This window comes from Microtus pennsylvanicus, chromosome X (assembly GCF_037038515.1).
Source record: "Microtus pennsylvanicus isolate mMicPen1 chromosome X, mMicPen1.hap1, whole genome shotgun sequence".
NCBI classification, from domain to species: domain Eukaryota; kingdom Metazoa; phylum Chordata; class Mammalia; order Rodentia; family Cricetidae; genus Microtus; species Microtus pennsylvanicus.
In genome coordinates, this window is record NC_134601.1 from 78397729 (window position 1) to 78422184 (window position 24456).

Sequence of the window (24456 nt, forward strand, 5' to 3'; positions counted from 1 at the left end):
TCCTTGTTGGCCACTGAGATATGAGTTTCTTGGTACTCCTGCCTCCGTGGAACTAACAGTGGCTCCATCTTTCCCACCACGATGAACTGCTTTCCTTCATCATATGGCCCAGAAAAAACAAGACTCCCTTAAAGTGCTTCTTGTTAGATATTTGGTTAGAGTAACGAGAAAGGAAACTAGCACAGACTCTTGGTTCTAAAAAGCACAGCTATTGCGCTGACAATCCTGACCGTGTGGTTTGCAGGCTTTTGAAACCAGTTCATGAGAGGAATGTAGAAGAATTTGGAAGTGGAAGCTAAAGAATCCCAGGATGCTGTAAGCAGACTGTCGGTGGGAGATTCTGGTAGAAGTACAGAAAGGGAGAATATTGATAGGAGTCTGGACACTGGAGGCCAGGCACATCAAGTTTCCAGAGAGGAAAAAGGATGCTTTGAAAAATTGAGGTAAAGGCCATTTATCTTGTATTTAAGCAAAACATCTGTATTATTTCACTCTTGTTCTGAAACTTTGATACTAAATTTAAAAGTAATGAGTGAATTGTTTGGAAGGGGATATTTTAAGACAATACAGGGGCTGGAGAGATGGCTCAGTGGCTAAGAGCACTGGCCACTCTTCCAGAGGTCCTGAGTTCAATTCCTAGCAATCAAATGGTGGCTCACAACCATCCATAATAAGATCTGGTGTCCTCTTCTGGCCTGGCCTGTAGACATACATGCAGACATACACTGTATACATAATAAACAAAAACAAATAAATATATAAATAAATCTTTAAAAAAGACAATGCAGCATGTGGACAATGCTATATTCATACAATAGAGCAGAGCTTTGCTTATTCATTTTGTGATGCTTGTGGTGAGAATTCAAATATAAAGCAGAGCAGTAATAAATGTGTAGTTTGTCAAGGGAAGGAACACGAACAAGGTAAAAGCTGTGGATGTGGCAGAAAGGCAGGTAGACCACAAAGCGACTATAATTATTGAAGGGATGGGGCATAGTGGAGCAAGGCTTCAACCCCAGGACTCAGGAAGCAGAGGCAGACATGTGTCTGAGTTCCATGGCGGCCAGAGCTACACAGTGAGACCCTGCCACAAGAGAAAGTTGGAGTAGGAGGAAGAGACCTTGCACTCTACACTCTGACAGTAGAAATTACCTCTTGAAAGGAAAATTCCATTTATTCTAAATTCATTTTGGAAAAAAATCCCTGAAAAAAAATCTTGAGAAAGTAGAGCCTTCAGGTCACGCTGCCGCATCGGGGAATTCACAAGGTTGAGTTCGGAAGTACACAAAGGCTGCTCCAGATGTGACCATAGATGCCAGGCTGCATACTGAGAGGGCAGAGCTTGGAGCCTTCCATGTGGTGCTGCGTTTGCAAGCATGTAGGAAGCAAGGGTGATGGGGACAAAGGGACTTGCGCTGAGGTTCGAGAAAGTCACTGAGGTCAGCTGACATATTGCAGGGTATAATTTTCTTCTTGGAGCTCCTGATATGCATGAAGTTGCGAAGGTCTAGGCCAAAGCCGGAGAGGACACCTTAAGACATTAGAGGTGGCAGAACTGAGGAGTATGAAGAAAAGCTGCAAACACTGCGTAGAGCTGGTCCAAGGGGGCTGGAGTGGCCATGGGTAACTAACGGTTTGAATGGTCGAGCTACCCAAACCTGCTGGAGCCTAGCAGATGCCATCACAATACCCAGATTTTAGGCAAGGAACTACATGCTTTGCTGTCTGTCCTGTTAATTTTTCAATAGTGCTTTGATCTGCTGTGACCTTTTTATATTTCATCTCAGAAGAAAAAATGTTACCCTGGGACATTGTATAGTTGAAGTATATATAACCTGGCTTTTAAAGATAAAATAAAAAAAATTGCTGGAGTCTCAGAAAACACCCTGGACTCTAAAACACTATTGGAAAACTCATATTAGATGGTTTAGTGGTTAAGAGCACTGGCTGCTCTTCCAGAGGTCCTGAGTTTAATTCCCAGCAACCATATAATGGGTCACAACCATCTGTAATAAGATCTGGTGCCTTCTTCTGGCCTGCAGGTGTACATACAGGTAGAACGCTGTATATATGCATAATAAATAAATAAATAAATAAATAAATATTCGTAAAACAAGGCCAACTGGCCTGGGTCTGAAAAAGCATGGGATAAAACTGGACTCGCTGAACATAGCGGACAATGAGGACTACTGAGAACTCAAGAACAATGGCAATGGGTTTCTGATCCTACTGCACGTACTGGCTTTGTGGGAGCCTAGGCAGTTTGGATGCTCACCTTACTAGACCTGGATGGAGGTGGGTGGTCCTTGGACTTCCCACAGGGCAGGGAACCCTGATTGCTCTTTGGGCTGACGAGGGAGGGGGACTTGAATGGGGGAGAGGGAGGAAAATGGGAGGCGTTGGCGGGGAGGAGGCAGAAATCTTTAATAAATAAATAAATAAATAAATAAATAAATAAATAAATAAATAAAAAGATTAGATTGTTAGGCCGGGTGGTGGCTCACACCTTTAATCCCAGCACTTGGGAGGCAGAGGCAGGCAGATCCCTGTGAGTTCGAGGCCAGGAAAGGCTCCAAAGCCACAGAGAAATCTTGTCTCGAAAAACAACCAAACAAAAAAGATTAGATTATTAGGGCTTTTGAAGTTGGACTGGATGCATTTTTCCTTATGACATGGCCATGTGTCAGACATATAATGTTCTTGTTTGAATATAAAATATCCCCTAAAGGTCATTGTATTTGAATATTTAATCTCAAATGTGTTATGCTGTTTTAGAAGCGTGTGGAGCCTTTAGGAAGTGTGATCTCACTGAAACCAGTGGGTTATTCGGGGGAAGCATGTCTTCAGGTTCACAAGCCCCTTGACGCTCCCAGCACCATGGAGTCACCTGCTGCCACGCCTTCCACTAAAGCATGAGATGGAATTAATCCTTCCTCAGCTCTGCTGCTTTTTGTTAGTTATTGGTTCACAGTGACAATTAAAGGAATTACTCCACCCAGAGATTCAGCCTCTAGTCTCCCAGAATTCCATAGAAAACAAGAAGATGTCTCTGTTTCGGTGCCCCAGGTTACAAATAAAGATCCTGTTAGCTTCAACTCTGTCTTTCTTGCTTAGCTAGGCCTAAAGCAGAAACAATTGCTAATTAAAAACTAGACATAGAACCCTTAATTGCAATTGTATTCATAATAGCCTAACAGGTACTCATAATGAAGAGTTTTGCAATTATGAATGATTTGTTTCATCAAACTTTATACTAACCTCTGTTTGAATTGCTGTTGATGAAGTAATCTAGAATCTGGAGGATATATTCATGATAGCACTTCCTTCTAAGTCTAGTGTTTGATCAACAAAAAAAGCAGCAAGGGAGCAATGGGGGTTGTGGCTTTAAATCTTAATCATAGGCTACATACAGGATTTCTTTTTAATAACTGCCTGTGGCTTCATTTTTCATAAATTTGACAGATTTTGTCAGATATATGTATTTTACAGAATATGTTTTAAATTGGAGTTATTAAAATATTGATAATCTTATTTCCTCAAGTCCTTATTCCTTTGCTGATTCCTTGAACATTATTTAGAAAGTATGGTTAAAATTTGTAAGTTTTGTTTTTTGATTTTAAAAAATAAATGATTTGGTGCTGCTATGTTGTTTCTTAATAGTTTCTTATTAGTACATATTAATTGTACAAATTACTTGGTTTTACACTGGGATATTTCTATACATGTGTAAAATAAAATAGTTCATTCTTCATTACCAATCCACTCTTTTTCTTTTTTTGTTTCTTTTCTGAGACAGGGTTTCTCTGTATAACAGTCCTGGTTGTTCTGGAACTCACTCTGCAGACCAGGCTGGCCTCAAACTCACAGAGATCCATTTGCCTCTGCTTCCCAGTGCTGGGATTGAAGACATGCATCACCACCACCCGGCTCAATTCACTATTTTTCACCTTTGCACCTAGAATCCCTAATAATCACTCTTCTAATTTCTCGTTAATGTTTTTATTTCTGTATATTTCTTTTTTAAAGACTCACTATTTTTAACTGTGTATGTGGGGCATGGTTATGATGAGCAGGGGTATCTGTAGAGTCCAATGGAACCAGGGCCCTGGAGCTGACGTTACAAACAGTTGCCAACTGCTGGACATGGGTGCTGGGAACAAAACTTGAAGTACACACTCTTAGCCACTGAGGTGTCTTGCCATCCCCTCTTCAGAGGCTTCTTAAAGCTAGGTATGAGTGACGATGGACCAAAACCCGAGGAAGTGAACTTTTGCAAGGTGAAGGTAGTCTCCTCTCAGCATATCGTCTCCTCTGCCTTCACTCTTGTTTATGAAGTGGATAAACACAGTGTACACTGGAAAGTTGTTTTACCATGACCTCCATGGTCTCAATACACAAATGCTCGCATGCCTAACAATAGCACACATTCTTGAGTGGCCATTTTCTACCGTGGTGCCTCCCACATGGTAAAGTATAGGGATAAGGTAGGCTATTATCTTGTTGGATTTAGAGGACAACAGAGTGTAATTAATAATGCCTATGTAGACAATATTGACAGTGAATGTTTTAAATAGATTTATGGATGAATTAAAGTGCTAGATTTGTTGTTTACTGTAATTTGTTTTTCTGATAGTTATATCATAGAACAATAGCATTCATCAATTCTATAAAATACCCCTTTCATCTATTTTCTTAATCTCTTTATATACTTATTGACTTAGATATTCAAAGACATTTTATTAGTTTGTTCTTTTTAGAAACTACCTAAAGTTTGCATTTTAATGTGCTTCCTCTAGGTGGGAGCCATGTCTGAATATTTTTACATGTTTAGCATGTCAATCAATTTACCATTTTATATTTTTGGTTGTAAGCCTAATCTTTAATGGCTGAGCCATTTCTCCAGTCCCAATTTACCTTTTTATATGAGGGAACAACATTGTAAGATAAGGTAAAACCCGAGAAGGCCAACATACTGGGAGAAATCAATAGTACTATCTCTTTAAATTTATCCACATTCATAATCACTTAGTGTTGTTACATACACCGTACGTGCATAGACATATCTCACTATATTTCACAGATCTTGAATACACATAACCACATGAATGATGTCTACTTAATAAAACAAAATCATAGATAATATACACAAAATTATTTAATCTGTTAAATCATAAACTGATGAATATTTGATATAAAATATTCTTGATTATGTAGAAAAATTCAATAGATTCTTTCCCTATAATTTTTCTCATACAATGCTCTTTTGTTTGTAAAGACAGAGTCTTTCTACATAGTCTTGACTGTCCTGGAACTTGCTATGTAGACCAGGCCTTGAACTCAGAGATCCTCCTGCCTCTGCCTCCCAAGTGCTGGAATTAAAGGCATGTGCCACCACACTTGGTGGCAATTCTCTTTTCTTTGGAGTGTATATATCAAATCTGCTAATTCTGAGCATGTTTTAAAGATGACTGACTGTCCATAACGTGTTTCCTCCTCAGACTGTGTCCTCTGCTTAGGAAATACTTTACGATTAGGGTATCATTGCTTAGATTTTAGTAAGCTAACATGCAGTCTGTGGTGGGTGGAATGAGAAATGTTTCCTATAGGTTCTGGTAACTGAAACATTTGGTCTTCAGCTAGTGGTACTGTTGGGGAGGGTTGTGTGGTGTAACCCTGCTGGGGGATTATGACACTTGGGTCACCTTTTGAGATTATATAGCCTCACCCTACTTCTAAATTTCTCTCTTTTAAAAAATTTGTTTGTTTGGTTGGTTAGTTAGTTTACATGCCAATCACAGTTTCTCTCCTCCCCTCCGAGTCCCCCTCTTCAATCCACTCTGCTCCCAGCCCTTTAAGCCAGTCCCCCTCCCAGGAAAGGACAGGTCTCCCATGAGTATCAACAAAACCTGGCATATCAAGTTGCAGTAAGATTAAACTTGCATTAAGTTTAATGTATTAAGGCTGGACAAGGTGATCCATCAAGAATAGTAGGGTCCCAAAAGCTAGGAAAAGAGTCAGAGACATCCCCAATTCCTCACTGTTAGGAGTTCCACAATAGGACCAGTCTACATAACTGTAACAACTTTTCTGTTTCCATAACTCACACAAGCCTGCCAAAGTAACAAAGGGTTAGGGGATTAGGGTTAGGGTTAGGGGATTAGAGCTGGGAGTTAGGGTTAGGGTCGCTTATAGTCACTATGTTTTATCATAGCAATAAAAACCCTAACTAAGACAAAGATCTTCTATCCAAACACCATGTTGGATCACAGTAAAAGAATATACTCAGTGTTAGTCTCTGGCCTCCATAGATGTATGTACAGCTGAGTATACACATATACATACATACACTTACATGTATACAAAATATGCACATATGCATGTATGACAGACAAACGACAAAAAATAAGTTGACAAAAAGGTTTCTATTTTCTGTCTCCGAGAAATGCACTTTACCACCAAAGAGTATCTCACATAAAAGGTTCATTTTATGTAAAAGATGGCTATAGGGCTCAAGATGACATCACTATTCTAATATCTAAGAAAACACACTTCAAACTGAAACTCATCAGTAGGCAGAAAGAAGATCACGTCTTATTGATTAATGAAACAGTCTGTCAAATGACTTTACAGTTCTAACTATAAATGTGATGTGCATGTCGTTTTAATAAACAAATAGTACTAGATATACAATAACAGTTTAGTCCAACAAAGTAATAGTAGGTTAACTTCCTCACTTTTACCAGTAGGCAGCTCATTCTGACAGAAAATAGAGTATCAGAGTTAAATGACATCATAGATCAAGTGGACTTAATAGGCATCCGCTGAAAATTCCATCCAAATGTTATGTTATGTGCAGATATCAAGATATTATCATGCAATGTTTTATATTAAATGTTATAATATAAATAAAATAATAAATAACACATGGCATTGACCTCTGACCCATGCACGCAGTCACATGCATGCATATCTACTTGTACAATCTCACACAAACACATGCACATAGCACACACTTACACACACAAAAGGATAGCAGTTATTTAATAGTTTCTCTAGACGACTATTAGGAGATGCGAGTTTCTGCAACAGTTCCTCTTCCATTCTAACATGCACCCTGTTATTTTTGTACATGTGAATGAATATTTTAACTGGTAATTTCAAGCAGTAATACGCCACAGAATGGTACAAAGATTCATCATCCCTGAAGCTACTTCTTGTCCCTGCGGTACCATGTCGTTTTTTTGGTAACGGACATCTTTTCCCTCTTGACCCATAGTGGCATTTGTGCGTAAAAATCAATTAGACTTCATCTAATTTTAAAGTTGATCATCAAAACACATCATTAAGGAAATTACTAATCAAACTACAAACTAGGAGAAATATTTGCAAAATCATGTAATTGAATCAAGACCGGAATGCACAATGTGTAAATAAGTCCTTAAACTCAATTACAAAAGACCCAAATTAAAATGTGTAAAATATTTGAACAGACACTTTTACAAAGGAGGCACACAAATGACCAATAAGCATTTGAAACCATTTACAAAAAAAAAAAAACATCAAAGAAATAAGAAACAAAACCACAGGAACAGATGATTACAATTTGCTATAAATTCTAACATTAAATTCAACCACATAAAATGTTAGGGATGACTCAAAGCAACCCAAACTCTGTTTCTTAGTGGGGGTATAAAGTGGCACAACCACTTTTGGAAATGTTTTGACAGTTTTCTTGCAAAATCAAATATATGATTTTTCTGACTCTGCAGCTTCATGGGGTAAGTGAATGTGTTGAAACTTATGGAATGTAGCACCCAATATATTTATCTTTCAAATCACAGGCAAAATTTGAAGTCTCGGTTATGCGACTGACATAATCCCTAGGAAAATGACATAGAAACCTTGTTGAATCGGTAGAGTTACACGTAGTTGCCTTTAAAAAAGAGTGATAATATGAGTGAGCCTGTACTCGTGATACCTTTAAATCTGTGTGTAAATGTCAGAGCCTAAGAACTCAAACATTCAAAGCACAAGAGATCCAAGTACAAGGGAGGTTGCTGATCGCTAAATGGAAAGCCCAGGTATGAACGGGGACCCATGGTAAGTAATCTAAGTGGTTGTTAGGAGCTGAGACTAGCCCTTAGTTTCTTAACTAGTTTCTTAGTAGTAGGAAATCAAGCACCTTATGCCAATAGTTACAAGTAACTAAATTAAGCCCATACCATAAACAGACCAGCAAATTCTTCCCCAAAATTTCTGGATGAGGATTCAGTCTACATGGTCCCTTGCCTTAAGCTTGTTATTAATTCGATTTCAGCTATGTCATGGTGAACTTTTGACCTCCCTGTGTGATGCTGTAAATGGGTGCTCCTTAAAATCTCCGAGCTGGTATTAATTATTTGTAGACTACAATGGAAATCTACTCATCCTCATAGGGAAAAAACACTAAAGAAGTCTTGCATTATAGCTATGAATGCTGGAGTGTTTGAAGGATAGTATACTGATATTTGAGACTTACTTTGAAATTCATCAAAACAATTTAAATTGGTGGATAAATAAAAAAGATGCATATTTAATAAGGCTTGAATATAAAATGCTAGTTTTTGGACTTTAAGTGATGATTATATGGCCTTTCCTTGCAATTAGTTCTATTTTTAATTAGTTCAGATATTTGAAAACATTCAAAGTAAAATGTAAGAAACAATGAATTGCCAAGTTCTTGGTGTTCTGAGGTTAAAGCTATCTTGTATGTCTATTCATTGCATTTAGACTCCTAAAAGATAACTTACAGAAGAAATGGCAGCCAAATGAATGCCGCTTTGTTTTGTCTTTTTCGTCATAATGGCCTTTGTTACTTTAGCAGGCTTGTGTGAATTATCTAAACAGAAATTCTATTATCTTTTTTCTTTCTTTTTCTTTTGGTTTTTTTGAAACAGGGTTTCTCTGTAGTTTTGGAGCCTCTCCTGGAACTAGTTCCTATGGACCAGGCTGGCCTTGAATTCATAGAGATCCACTGGCCTTTGCCTCCCAAGTGCTGGGATTAAAGGCGTGTGCCACCACCGCCCAGCCAGGTTGTCTATTGTCTGTCTATCTCTCTCTAAAACTACTTTTCAAACCTCTTTGTCCTTACTTTAGTTCCTATATACGTCCTCAGTAAAAAAAAAATGCTACTTTAGTCCCAAGAAAGAGGTCAGGAAAATAGAATCCCAGAGGCTGAATGTCCACAGGAATGAATTTTCCTGAGCCAAGTGATAGCCATCCAACATGTTCCAGAAATCCGTCAAGAATTGTGACTAGGCAGTATTCACAATAGCAACGTAGAGATGCCTATAACTCATTTCTTCCATAAAGAAACAAAGCAAGAACAAAGTAACTGTATATTTATTTTCATAACCATGGGGGTATAGTTAATATCAGCAAGAAAGATTTTAACATGCGGAGATCTAGGACATCAACATAAAATGACACACAGTATCCTGGCATTTGACGCCATAACTCCACAGCTAGAGGGCGTGGGTGTCTCCCTTTTGAAAGCAGCAGGGTGGAATACAGAGTCCTAGCAAACTGAATTAGTACAAACTCTGCACGCAGTAGTTACTGTAAAGTTTCACAATCCTTACAGGCTCGCAGAACACTTAGATAAGTAGCCTGGTTATCTCTATGGTAGTCCTCCTTTGGAAAAAGATATCACATCATCTCCAGTGAACCCCCTAAGGTGCTGGAACCTGGAGCCACCTTGCGATGCTATCTATTGTCTGAGTTCGACTTCAATAGGAAGAAAACCTTGAATTTTCCCATCTCTGAAGCATCAGAGACATTCCACAGTATTGGCGTAGCAGGCAGGTGCTTTGAAAAACCAGCTCAGCTGAGGAGAGTGACTGTAACCGGAGCTGGCAGGGTGCGTTGCACTAGAGGGAATAAGTGTTGTCACATGGATGGAAATAAATGCAGACACAAGGCATTATCGGGAGATAAGGGCATTTGTCCCCCCAAAATCAAGGGCATGACCAGCCATATGCCAACTCATACCAGTCTCAGGAGTGAAATTGGTTTCTAGCCATAAATAGGGCTCACGGAGTCTACAATAGGCGAATCTAAAGAAGCTAAGTAAGAAGGTGAACCCAAGGAAAAACATATAGTTATCCTCTTGGATAAGGGAAGTAGACAAAATTGCCGGGGAGAAAAGTGGGATCTTGGGGGTGGGGTGGGATGAGGGTTAGGGGAGATGGGGAGAGAAAAGGTAGAAGGGAAGGAGGGGGGACTTGGGGAAACAGGAGGATCGGGATAAAGGAAGGTTGGATAGGGGAGCACGGAACCACAATTCTTAGTTAAGGGACCCACTTTAGGGTGGGCAGGAGACTTGACCTTAGAGGGGCTCCCAGGTGAGGTCCCCAGTTAGTTCCCTGGGCAGCTGAGGATAGGGAACCTGAAATGACCCTACCCTAGAGCAATACTGACGAATATATTGCATATCATCCTAGAACTCGCATCTGGCGATGGATGGAGATAGAGACAGAGACCCACACTGGAGCACTGGACTGAGCTCCCAAGGTCCCAATGAGGAGCAGAAAGAGTGAGAACATGAGCAAAGATGTCGGGACCACGAGGAGTGCACCCACCCACTGAGACAGTGGAGATGATCTACTGGGAGCTCACCAAGGCCAGCTGGACTGTTACCAGAAAAAGCATGGGATAAAACTGGACTCTCGGAACATGGCGAACAATGAGGGCGGATGAGACGCCAAGGACATTGGCACGCGGTTTTGATCCTACGCAATGTGCTGGCTTGATGGGAGCCTAGCCAGTCTGGATGTTCACCTTCCTAGATATGGATGGAGGGGGGAGGACCTAGGACTTACCACAGGGCAGGGAACCCTGACAGCTCTTTGGACTGGAAAGGGAGGGGGAGAGGAGTGGGGGGAAGGGGAGAGGGGTGGGAGGAGGGGGAGAAGAGGGGAGGAGGGGGAGAAGAGTGGGAGGAGGGGGAGGGAAATGGGAGGCTGGTGGGAGGAGGTGGAAATTTGTTTTTTTTTTCTTTTCTTTATCCTCCTTTTATCAATAAAAAAATTAAAAAAAAAAAAGAAAATACTCTTCCTGACTCTGCCATTCCCAGGCTCATGTTACCAACAAGGAAGTGACTCCAGCAGCTGCTAGGCCTGCAGGAACATGAGAGAGTCTTTCATAACTGCGTGGTTCTGGATGCCAGGGTCTGTCTTGCGAGCATGTAAGAGATAAAGAGATGGGGATAGGGGAGAAAAACCCTTATCTGTTCTCAGACCCACATAGCCGAAAAGCGCTACCAGGACTTTCCTGACGTCATAAAGTACCAGCAACAGGGCCCTAGAGGTGGCATGCGGGAGCACCACGATACTGCTGGTATCTCATCTGTACTGTCGGTAGCGCTGTGGAACACCCACACCTACACATTGTTTGTGAACTATTGGATGTGAGAAGCACGGACCACACTGTGTTCGATTCTCACACTAATCCTATAATGCTACATATGAACCCAACTGACTGGCTGGGGGGACAAGTATTTCAGTTTTTTCATCATCTTAGGAGTCGCCAGCATGAGAGGACCTCAGTAGTTGCAGAGTTAGTACAAACATTTCCTGAAGAATGTCCCATTGCCTGGTAGGGACTGCTAACTGGAGGAATACCACAAAGATAGAATCCCACATCATTGCTACTTATCGAAACTACTAGAATGCACTCTCTTGTATGGTCCATAGAGATAATGAGCCCCTACAATTTTGCCATGATATTCTCTATGACCAAAGTCATTCACTGCAGGCAGAAAAGCACATATGATACTTAGCTGGAAGCAAGCCCAGCATTGCATGATACAATGACAGCTCAAGACTCAAGTTTTTCATTCTTATAAAAGAAAGCATTTAATTGGGGGCTTTCAGTTCCAGAGGCTTAGTTCATTATCATCATGGCAGGGAGAATGGTAGCATGTACAGTGCCGGGGAAGTAGCTGAGAGCTACAACCTGACCTGCTAACTGAGAGAGCTCTGTGACTGAGAGAGCCCATACTGGACCTGGAAGGGCCTGTGAAACCTCAAAGACGTCTCTCACTGACACACTTCCTCCAGTAAGGTCACGCCTTCTAGTCCTTTTCAAATGCTGTCACGTATTCTCTCATACTATGGGAGTAACCAAAAGGGATTGTGGGCCTGCTCAGTCACATGTCTGGTACTTTAAACCTAGCCAATTACCCATAGCTGCTGAGGTCATGTACCCTAGGGCACAACTTAACAACTGACATTTTCCTAGGCCATTAAAGTGCAACTGCATTCTAAATATCTATCCCTGTTTTCATCTACAAGTGTGCCTCTCATCAAGGGCCTTTCTTTATTCAATGAAAGGAGACCCTTCCAAATATCCACAACTAGCCGAAATACAAAGAACTACTGACTGTGGGGTGCCCATCCCTAACAGATGCATCTACTGCACTACATCGACACCTAAGCTTTAAGGAACATCATGGAAAAGGGGGCAGAAAGATAATAAGAGCCAGAGGATCAGGACAGGAAAGCTGCATCCACAATATCTCAAAAAATACACTCACCTAAATGAGGCAAGAACAATGATACAAGTTGACATGCCAGGGTGAATGGGAGAAATCACACAAGGTACCACCCCTAGATGGAGAGCTAGAGTAAATAGTCACTGATGAGAGAGTGGATCAATCTTCCCTAGGGATAAGTGCCCTAAATGGTTATCTAATATCAAGTGATCAGTCTTGAAACAAATATACACAAAGCAACCATATTTATAATTATATACAATATATAGGTATATATACATAATACATTATATAAATTTGAGAGGAAAACATGGATGAAAGAGTTGAAAAGAGGCAAGGCAGGGAGGAAATTATGCAAACACAGCACTTACATAAAATTCTCAAAAATAAATAAAAAATAATATTATGCTGGGTTCATGTTAGGTTACACATTAGAAGAGTACATGATTATAATGTATGTACTCTTTAGCCCTTCCATTCTTCCAGATCAGATAAAGCTACTTAAGTGGTTCTTATGAGAAGAGTCTTCCTTAGAGTCTATGTTCTATCTAGCTACAGGTTCTTGGTCCCAGTAACTGTGCCAGGTATGAAGTGGCTTTAAGTTCAATCAGAAAGTAGTTGGCCACTCGCATAACACTTGTGCCATTATTGCACTGGTGGGCCTAGCGTAGCAGACCAGTCACTTGTGTGGCTCCCTGCTGGAGCTCCTCTAGTCATGCACGTACCATTTTTCAGCACTATAAAAGCTAGTAGCAATGATGCTTGGAGGTCAGTACCATAGTATTAAACTGATTCCTAGTGACTTATTAATAAAACCGTAGATTAGTACACCTCTCAGCCTTCCTCAGAGAAGCTTCTTCTTGAAGTAGATGATTAGTAATGTAGAGACTCACAACTGGTCAACATGCGGAGAATAAGAGATGGCAGAACACTCTTAAATGGGACATCTATATCACACCCGTGCCTCTAAGGCTCGGGGATCATGGTGAAAGACGGGTAAGAAAGACTGTAAGTGCCAGAGGTCCTTGACGAATTCAAGGAAATGATATCTACTGAACACAACAGGGAAGTTGCATATATGAAGTCACAGTGGTTGTGACAGCATACACAAGACTGGGCAAGCTCAAGCCAGACAGAATCCCAGGACGGGGGTGGTAGATGGACACATAGTCCCATGCCTACTGGGGACCCATGTGCAGTAACACACATGGCAGTAGAAAGTGTCAAGAGTAAAGAATAGGGCAGGACAGGAAGGCAAGCATTACACATTGTTCCTCATAGTCTGAACTTTAAGAACTCAACTTGAAACGAAGCTAGTGAGTTTTAGAGACTGAGAAGGGTACCCAGAAGAAGGCTAAAAAAAAAAAAACCTAGAAGTGAAATTTGAAAAGTTCATCCTGCCTGTGTAAACAGAAATAACACACTGAATTCAAGTACAATGTACAATTAATATATGCTAGTGTATTTTTTAGAAAGAATTATGCATGATCTGAGATGTTACCCTCCTTTCAGTTGAACATGTACGCCTGTCATTATTTTCGGAATGCTGGCAGAAGACAAGAAACAAGGCTTTGCTATTCGTGGCATGCAGACAACACGAGACTTCACGTTGTATTTGTGCCCCCTCCCACTTTTCTTCTGTTATGAACAGAAAAATGCGGGACAAACTCTCAACATGAAATTCATGTAAAGAGCTAGGGTCTTGGAGAGGTAAATTTCCTGGCATTTGAGCTGTCATGATGAAAAGGAGTCACCTTAGAAGAAGGGGCAGAATACAATTTGCCCTGCTGCTCTCAAGCCTGCCTCCATTCTCTCCTTGGGTAGAGGCAAGAAGATGTGAGGACGTGGGATGAAGGATATCTGTAAACCAAGAAAGCCTTCATCAAACGTTTGATTTTTTTCTGATATCTAGACCTTGGACCTTCCAGAATGCAGAACCGCTGCAAAGAAACATTTGAGCTTGCGAATTCTATGGTATTCTGTTAGAGCAATCCAAACTAGGGTGTGACTGAGACACATTCCAGTTCCCAGGAAGGCATTCTAGACAGACGGCTGTCCAGGTAGACACTGAGCAGGCTGAGTATTCTCACCATAGCTGAGGGATCCTAAGCACACGTGGAAGCACCATGCTACATGTGCGGAGGACAGAGGTTACCTTATGGGAACTGGTGCCCTCCTATTGTGTGGCTACCAGGGATCAACCTTAGGTAGTCAGGCCTGGAGGCAAGCTCCCTTACCCACTGAGCCACCTTGCCAGTCCAGCATCAGTCTTTTAAAGGAACTGTGGGCAAATGTGCCTAACGTTTGTCCTTGAAGAAGATACTAACTTCATTATGGTCAATGACAATATCTTCTTTCTTCTCCTCAAGGTGGCTTTGTATCTTCTAAAGCTGTTTGCTATCTAAGCATCCTTGAAAAAGAATGTCCACAAGAGAATTTTTCATCATGTTTGTTTGAAAGACATTCAAAAGGCAAGAAACTCATGTGGCAATTGGGAGAAATCTGCCACTGCAATCTTGATGTTTGTTGCCTTTTCTCTGATCCAGAATTTTAAAGGTTCTCCGAGAACCCAGGAAGCTAAACTGGAACACTCATTTGATTCATGAAATATCGTTATGGCTCTTGAAACTAGCTTGCCATGAGTTTGGCTTTCCAGACTGTTTTTAGACTCTAAATAGTGCACCGTTTATGGCCACAGCTACTGAAAAATATAGGGACAGATAAAGTATCTGCTGGACCATCCATCCTCCTACTCCCAACAATCTCTTCTTATTAAGTACTTCGATTGTCTCCTCAAGAATACTTTGTACTCTAGTTCATTTGTTCATATGCTTAAGTAAAGCAATAGGACATTTACATTTAGCCCTCTCAGAAAGAGAACATCTTCCCAGCACTTGGGAGGCAGAGGCAGGCGGATCTCTGTGAGTTCGAGGCCAGCCTGGTCTACAAGAGCTAGTTCCAGGACAGGCTCCAAAACCACAGAGAAACCCTGTCTCGAAAAACCAAAAAAAAAAAAAAAGAAAAGAAAGAGAACATCTTTTCTTCCCCACTTCTTTTATTAAGATTTCTTTTTATTTGTAATTGCCTGTATGTGTGTTTCTCTGTGTGGGTGTGTCTTTCTGGGTCTGGGTTACCTCACTCAGGATGATTTTCTTCTAGTTCCAAGCATCTACTTGCTAATTTCATTCCATTTCTTTCTCTCTCTCTCTCTCTTTTTTGAGACAGGGTTTCTCTTTGTTGCCCTGGCTGTCCTGGAACTCACTCTGGCCTCGAACTCACAGAGATCCACTTGCCTCTGCCTCCCAAGTGCTGGGACTAAAGGCATGCACCACCACCAAGCCCCTAATTTCATTTCTTAATGAATGAGTAATACTCCATTATGTAAATGTACCACATTTTCTTTACCCATTCTTCTGTTAAGGGACATCTAGATTGTTTCCACTCCTCCCAGCAATTGATGAGTGTATCCTTGCTCCACATCCTCACCAGCATGTACTGTTAATTGTTTTATTTATTTTAGCCATTCTGGCAGGCGTAAGATGAAATCTCAAAGTAGCTTTGATTTGCAGTTTCCGGATGACTAAGGATATTGGACCTTTCAAGTGTTTCTCAGCCATTTGAGTTTCCTCATTTGAGAATCCTCTGTTTATATATGGACCCCATTTTTATTTGGTTTGTTTGTTTTCTTGATATCCAGTTTTTCTAGTTATTTATATATTTTCGATATTAGCCCTCTATCTCACATGTAGTTCGTAAAACTCTTTTCCAACTATGTAGGCTGCTGTCTTGTCTAAATGATAGGGGCAGAGAGTGAGAAAGTAAAGAGGGAGATCTGTGCGGTATCTTGGAGATGGAGCAGAGAGGAAGGGGAGGCCACAGCAGGTGTTCTGCTACAGAGCTGGGGATGAGGCCTGGGGGCGGGGGGGGGGGGGGGCGGGGGGGAGATCAGACTCAGAAACAGAGGGAGAGGGGAAGCTCTGGAGTTAGCCTGTTTCCCTGGCTGGGTGCCCTGAGGCTTCTCAGGGACTGCCTGCTGGAGCTGGGATGAGATAAAGCAAAGAGCGGGGGAAGGGAAGTTAGGAGGGGAGGATCTGTGAGCGCAGGAGCTGTGGTGGGAGGGAAGGGAGGCTGCACCAGGTAGTTTACCACAGAGCTGGGTGTGGGACTGCGGATTGGCTTTGTGGAGGGGAGGGAGAGGTGAAAACCTTCAGTTCACCTACTTGCTTCCCCGGGCTAGAGTGGCCAGCAGGTTTCCAGGGAATAAATTTTTTTTTTGTCTTTTACATTGCATTTTATAAAAGCAATGTTCTGTCGTACTTATCAAAGTTCCTTTGTATCTCTAATCTCTTCTCCTTGGACACTGGGAAGGATTTCTTGTTAATTGCTGGTTTTAAACAATCTCATTCTGATATTCATAATGGTACCATTGTTCATGTTTCTTATGTCTGTGATTTGTTGAAATTTGGGGGTTATAGCTTCTGTCAAATTAGAGGAATTTTAAGCCATTCTTTCTTGGAATATTTTTTTACTTTATTTTCAGGTTTTCCTGAATTGTAGGTGTATTTGGTCACATGAGGACTTCCCAGCACTAACATATACTGGTTTTCAAATGTTGAAATCTGAAATATGGATTCACATGAAGTTGCAAATTTTGTAGAGCTTACCAGTAGCTTTATTTTATGTAACTATAGCACCATATCATAACAAATAGTTAAAATCAGGCCACGGGCACATGTGATCACATCATATCACCAAGATATGATGCAAGATATGAAGCCAAGATGCAGACCTATTCCATTACCTGCTAGGTCTCCTTTGTAATTAATATACCTTTAGAGTCACCTTGTATAAATGGTTACAAATTAATATTGTTGTTATTATTGGAGTAGCATAGTAGAAAACAGGCACTGCTATTTGCCGTAATAGCTGGGTTTTGTTTTCTTCAAGTGGTTCTTTCCAGGGATGAAAGTAGTTTTCTCACCTGCATGCAGAGGGCTCCACTAGGTCTCTCAAGTTCTTCGTACAGTTCTCTCTTCTCCAGGACTCTGCCCTGTGAGTTTGACTTTGGGCTCTCACAGTCTTCTTCAAATGTACGCTGACTTCATTTCATGGTGAATTTTAGAAACTATACTTATTTTACTTTATATGTATGAGTATTTTACCTGCACATATTTAAGTGCACTGTGTGTATGCCTGGTGCCAGTGGAGGCCAGAAGTGGGTGTTGCATACCCTGAAACTGGAGTTACAGATGGTTGTGAGCTATCACCTGGGTGCTAGGAACTGAATCTGGCTCCCCTGAAAGAGCAGCAAGTGCTCTTAACTGCTGAGCCATCTCTGTAGCCCCTCGTGGTGAGTTAGTTATATTGTACTCATTTATTCTTCACAGTTTTCTTTTGTTAATGCCTTCATTCCTACTTACTAAACCCTTTTACTTAGGAAGCTGCTCATCATAAACGTTTCTGAACACAGACAAAACATTCAGTTAATTATTTTAATAATATTCAATACTGGTATAAAAAAATTCAGCTTCCAAATTTTGAAATGATGGTTTTTGATAGTGAGAATCAAACAAGTAACTTTTGAAACTCTCAGTGAATTGCCTACTAGGAAATGTTATGTATGTGTGTGTGTGGGGGGGGGGGGGTTGTGTTGCAGGTTCACCTGTGTGTGCCGGTGTGGATGCACTTGGAGGCTAGAGGTCAACTTAGCTGCTGTTCTTCACAGGGTGTTGTGAGTTAGGATCCCTCACCTGTGCTAGAGTTTGCAGATCAGGCTAAACTGGATGCTCAGTGAGACCCGGTCTTACTCCTGCTTCCATCTTCTCCTCCCTGGCTTTCAAGTCTGTGCTACTACACCGAGCTTTTTAAAGGTGTGTTCCAGGGCTAAACTCAGCCCCTCATGCTTGCACAGGAAGAGTTTGTGCTATCTGAGCTATTGCCTCAGTCCCAAGAAACTTCGCTTTTGAAATAATTATTGACGCCCATACAGCATACAGCAAGCGAATGTGTAGGGAAATCCCTTGTCTTCTCAAATCAAAACTCTGTAGAACCATGGTATGATATCAGTACCAATAAATGGACATAGGCACACTAACCTCACAAGTTAACAAATGTGCATTCATGTATATGTAGGCATCTACCAATTTTTGTCGTGTTGGTGAAAAATTTCTGGAACCACCATCATAAGGAAGATATGACTTTAATTTTTTTCTTAGTGTCTTTTCTTACTTTCATCTTTAGCGATGTTTGTTTTGTTTAAATTTTTTGAGAATTTCATGCCCCATGCTTACATCATTCCCCCATCCTCTCCCCACTCCAAATTCTCCTGTGTTCTTCTAGTCCCCTTCAAATTCATGACATCTTTTTCTTTAATTATTATTGGTGCACATGTGGAAAACAGAACATGCTGGGTCCATTTAGTGTTGCTCATATGTATATGATTTTAGGACTGATCACTTGTTATTGGATGATCAATTAGGAAGTTCATCCCTGAGGAAGACTAGTTATCTCTCCTTAGCAATAATTAATTGACTATAGCTTTTTATCTAAGGGTAAGTGAGGCCTTGTGAGACTTCCCTATCCACATTAGGATGTCAACATGTGTTATTGTTCCAGTCTTATATAGGTGACCATATTGTTGAGATTTCATGGGTGTAGCTTCGCTGTCACTTATAGAGGTCGTTATCTCAAAGCAGATGTCCTTTTCCTCTGGTTCTTACAATCTTTCTACCCCTAACATTCACACTATCCCCTGAGCCTTAGATATAGGGACTGGGCTATAGATTTATCAGCCGGTGATGGGCACTCATGGTCATTTACTCTCTGCATTTAGACCACTTGCACATGTCGATAATAGTCTATGTCTGATTTTAAAAAAAAGCACTAGACGTGCATGCGGAGCACACACATACATGCAGGCAAAACATGCATAAAATAAAAGAAATCTAAAAAAATAAAGTTATTCTTGCTGCATTAATGATTCCTGAGGCTAACCTAGGCTACATGAGATCTTGTCTAAAAATTCCAAAAAAGGAAAAACCCAAATAACATGGCATTAACTCTAAAAGAGTGCAAATATTTTTGTTTCGTTCAAAACCAGTGAAAGTCTAAAGACATTTTAAATGATCCTTCTGCACTAATTTTTCTAGTCACCAAATTTACCATCATATACCTACTTTTTACTTTTTTTTGTTATCAGTTTCAGGAGATATAATGAGTCTTGGTTTCTGGTAGTCTTAAGGTTACTTTTTGTGGGTTTATCAAATTCAGTTTTTTAGCAAATACGTTTTATCTTTGTAGAAAAAGAAAAGCATTCTCTGCATACTGCCTATAAAATCTGTTGAACGTTTAGGTTTTGCTTCTGAAATATTTGAATGAAAGAGTAATGACAAGAAAATAGTCGTTAAGTAACAGTTACCACTTGCATATTATGTCTAGCAATTGGCTCGTTTTATTTATGATTTTAAAGGCATGTTATAAAACTCTCAGATAAATTAACTATGACTATTGCAAAATACTGAGATAATCCTAAAACTGGTCCTTGTACAGTTTAGAGCAATGATGCTCGCCTAAAGATGACAGTATAAGTGTATTCCTTACGCTTCATTGTCTTATTTTCCATACGAAGGCAAATGCTCTTTAAAGTGTTATGCTCTTACATTTCTACATAGACTGAAAAATATTCATAACAATAACAACGAGTTCAGTAAAATATTGCAATGTGCTTTATGTGAGATCACAAGAGAACATTATTGTTTCATTTTGTTTATGGATGTGACATTTATGATCTTAATAAGGAAGGTATTTTGAATAATTAGCTAATCTTCTACAAATACAAAATATAGTTCAAATGTTAAAAACTAATTTACTATTTCCACTTACATTACTATTTTATTGTAAAATAAATATAGTTACTAACAAACAAAATTCAGGGAATTAATATTGTGATTATTAGTGATTATATCTTTCAAAATTTTATCCATCAAATAAAAATGTATTTGCACAGAAAAACTGTCTAACAAATTCAGAATTTGAGGCAAATTCTTCCTTGATATTTTATTGAAAAGTGTTATCATTTTAAACTGTTCCTGTGCCTTATTATTAAACACATAACATCTTGAAATGGCAAATAATTTCAGGATGAATTTGAAAAATTCACATGTAATATTGACTAAATGAATGAGAGAAAATTGTCATTAGTGAGATTTGATGTTAAATTATTTTTACTGAAGGGGATGCTATTGTGTCCAGCTAGCATTTATGAATCTGTAATTTAAACTCTAATTTAGTTTTGACAGTTAAAAATGCTGCATCTTTTAAATTCAGTCCAGCCTTTTCTCCTCCTTACATTTTGGCTATTGAATAACTTGGACTACTTTACTCATACATTTTCTCCTCAAATGAAGCTCATCTTTTTTTAAATGATGTTCTTTATATTTCCTACAATTTACAGTGGAATCTAAGATTTCATTCACATTATATTTGTTCTCTTTCATAAAACTATAGGTATAATTGCATCCCTTAAAATCGTTTTTAATTTTTAATTCTGTGTAGGCACGTGTGTGCACACGTGGGTATAAACACATAAATGAGAGCCTGCAGAGCCCGGAGGCATCCGACCTGGACTCCTGAACTTAGTCCAGGAGCTGCAGTTAGAGGGTTGTGTCTTATGTAGGTGTTCAGAACTGAATTCAGGGCCTCTGGAAAAGCTACAAATGTCCTTAGCTGTGAACAATACAGCTTCAAAATGGCATTCTTTAACTGAACTACATAATATTTGTTTCTGAGGCTTAATATTAGATTCATTACCTCACTGAAGCTACAAACTGAAATATTTTTAAAAGATTTGTTAGCTTTTTATGTGTTTAAGTGTTAACTTGCAGGTATATATGGGTACCACATTCATGCCTGGTGCCTGCAGAGGCCATCAGACACTCTCAAACTGGAGATCCAGGCAGTTGTGAGCAACCATGTGGGTGCTGGGAACTGAATTCAGATCCCCTGCAAGAACAGTAAATGCTGTTAACCACCGAACTAGCTCTCCATCACCACAAAGTAAAATATTCTACTTCTGTAATTTCCTCTTTTATTATGTGGAAGGCTTTAAATGTCTTGCAGTTTTCTCAGTCAAGATCACTATGTTAAGCATCTTTCACGGCAATGGAAAGCTGATAGGCATACGGGGGGGGGGGGGAAACGTTCTATTACTTCCATTTCTTTACTGGCTTTCAAGGTAAATGAATATCCACATGCAGCTGAAAATTAGTTTTTAGGGTTTTAAATGCAATCATGAATCTCAAGTGATCAGTCCTAAAATACTATGCATAGAAGTAATACTAAATGAACGGATCTATATATTTAGGATTGTATATATACATATACATATACATACATACATACATGTAACAACAACTATAAAAACTTCATTTGTATCTACTTTCTAAAATAATTACTTTAGTAAATTGTATGGCTTCTCTTGGGGAGTCATTAATAAATGTTTGTTCACCCTACATAAGGCTCTGACAATAGACCAAAAATGTAACTTCGCCCAAATACAGCTTAGTGAACCACAGAGGGACTTATTTAATCAAAAACACCGTATTTTAAAGGGTTCAGGAAGCTGCAGAGAAAGTTAGATATGAAAGTGCCTCCTGTGTTCAGAACAACTTGCTGGATTTTACAGTAGAGGATTCCATTGGCACCCACTTAAATATGACACTGGCCGGGCTCATTTTGGAAGGATCATTGCTGATATAATCAGAAGACCATGCCTCTGAATAAAAGTTTTGCAAGACGCAGAAGGCAGAGTGAGTTACATAGACTCAACAAATTACTCAGGATAACTTTGACCAAGTGCCAAGTAAAGCTATGCATGCCGAGGAGCCTAGAGACTTTGAAGCTTCCATGCAGAAAGGTATATTAAGCAGTGAGGTCACAAATGTCCTGCTCCTAGAATCCACTTCCATGTCATGGAGTTCTAAAACTTTGAGAAGTTTATTTACTAAACTTACTAAACAGGAATGTCATTAATCTAAACCATAAATGCCAAGTATTTCTGCTGAACAGACTCAAGTAAAGGTTCAATTGGAGGGGGAATGAGACCGATACTGGAGTCTGTGAGCTTTGTGGAGTTTATGAACTTCATGAGAATTCATCCAGTTTCTCCTGGAGTTACTCATCTTGAAGTTACACTTTCTAATGGTACTTATGAGATTATGCACGTTTCTGCCAAAGATAAGGCTATGAGATATGAGCAACAGAACCGATTCCAGTCTTCTAGACTGGTTAAGTGAATCTATTGAGAGTGCATTGTGACGTGCAGAGAAGTATGCTGAAGAAGAATGGCCAAAGCAGGGTGGAGTTGAAACAGTTAAAATGCTAAGACGACTCATTCACGATGAAGAAGAATGCAAGGACAACTGCCTGCCTTTGCAAGCAAAAAATCCAAAATGAGAGTGTTTTCGTCTTGAATAGATAGCAAAACAGAAGAAAAACTCAGGCAGATAGCATCCTCCCTTCCATAGTCATCAATAAAACTTTTTAAATTGGCTTCTATCACCACACTACCCTGATCCTACAAGATCTCATCAGAAATGCTGTATAAAAAGATGGCACTTATGGGGAGGCTATGAAGATTCTGGTGGTGGGCGTCAAGGAAGATAATAAAGCCCCTAAAGAGACCGTCTAACTCTCGCAGCACCTATATTTCTATTATAATCCGCTGTGTACATTCGTGATGATGGTTCTTTCTAATACACTTTAATACAAAAATAAATCAATAGAACAAAAAGACTGTTATAGCTACATTCCTTGAGCAGCGATTAAAGTTTAAATTCTTTTCAGTTAATGCTATCTTTGTTCTTCAATAAGTAAATATAGTATACACTATATTTAATGATATCTTTGTTCTTTGAAAAGTAAATATATTATACACTATATTTAATGCTCACTACCTGTTTTTACATCTGGCCTTACATTTTTGCATACCTTAAATATGTAATTTTCCTTATTTTTTTTAAAATATTTATTTTATTGGTGTTTTAACCTATATGTATATCTGTGTGAGGGTGCTGGATCCTGGAGTTACAGACAGTTGTAAGCTTCCATATGAGTGATGGGAATTGAACCCCTGTCCCATTGAAGAGCAGTCAGTGCTCTTAATAGCTGAGCCATCTCTCCAGCCCCAATTTTTCTTCTTTTCTTCTGGCTTGAAGTGTTTCTGTTAAAAAGATAATGGTCATTGAATTTTCTTCATAAGCCATTTGCTGTTTTTGTCCAGATCATTTTCTACCATATCTCAGTATATTTCCCAGGCTGTTCTCAAACTCTCGAGTTCAAGCCATCATTCCACCCTTGTCTCCAGAGTAGCTGCTATTCCAGATATGCCCCAGTGGACCAGGCCTAGGTTAGGGGTTCTAAATCTTAACAATACTGATATTTTTTGGCTGAATAACATTTTTGTATATGGGGTTTCTGCCCTGTGCATTTAAAAATGTTTAATAAAATTTATGGTCTGTGCAAGCTATTTGTGATGACCAGAAATGTCTCTAGACAATGACAAATATTCCTTTGGGGAAATAATAACATTTGTTAAGAATCCGTGTGTTCTAGGGGGCTGGAGAAATGGAGAGATGGCTAGGCACTTAAGGAAGTGTAGTGCTCTGACAGAGGATGTGAGTTTGGTTCCCAGCACCTACCCTATTTGCTCATAACCTACTGCAACTCCAGCTCCTGAGGATCCGACAGGTCATCCTCCAAGGGACCTGCACTTGCATGCTGTGCATGTGAAAATACACACACACACACACACATATACACACACAGAGAGAGACAGAGAGACAGAAACAGAGAGAGACAGAGAGACAAAAACAGAGAGACAGAGAGAGAGCGAGGAAGAAAGAATCCTTAAAGAAGGAACCACTGCT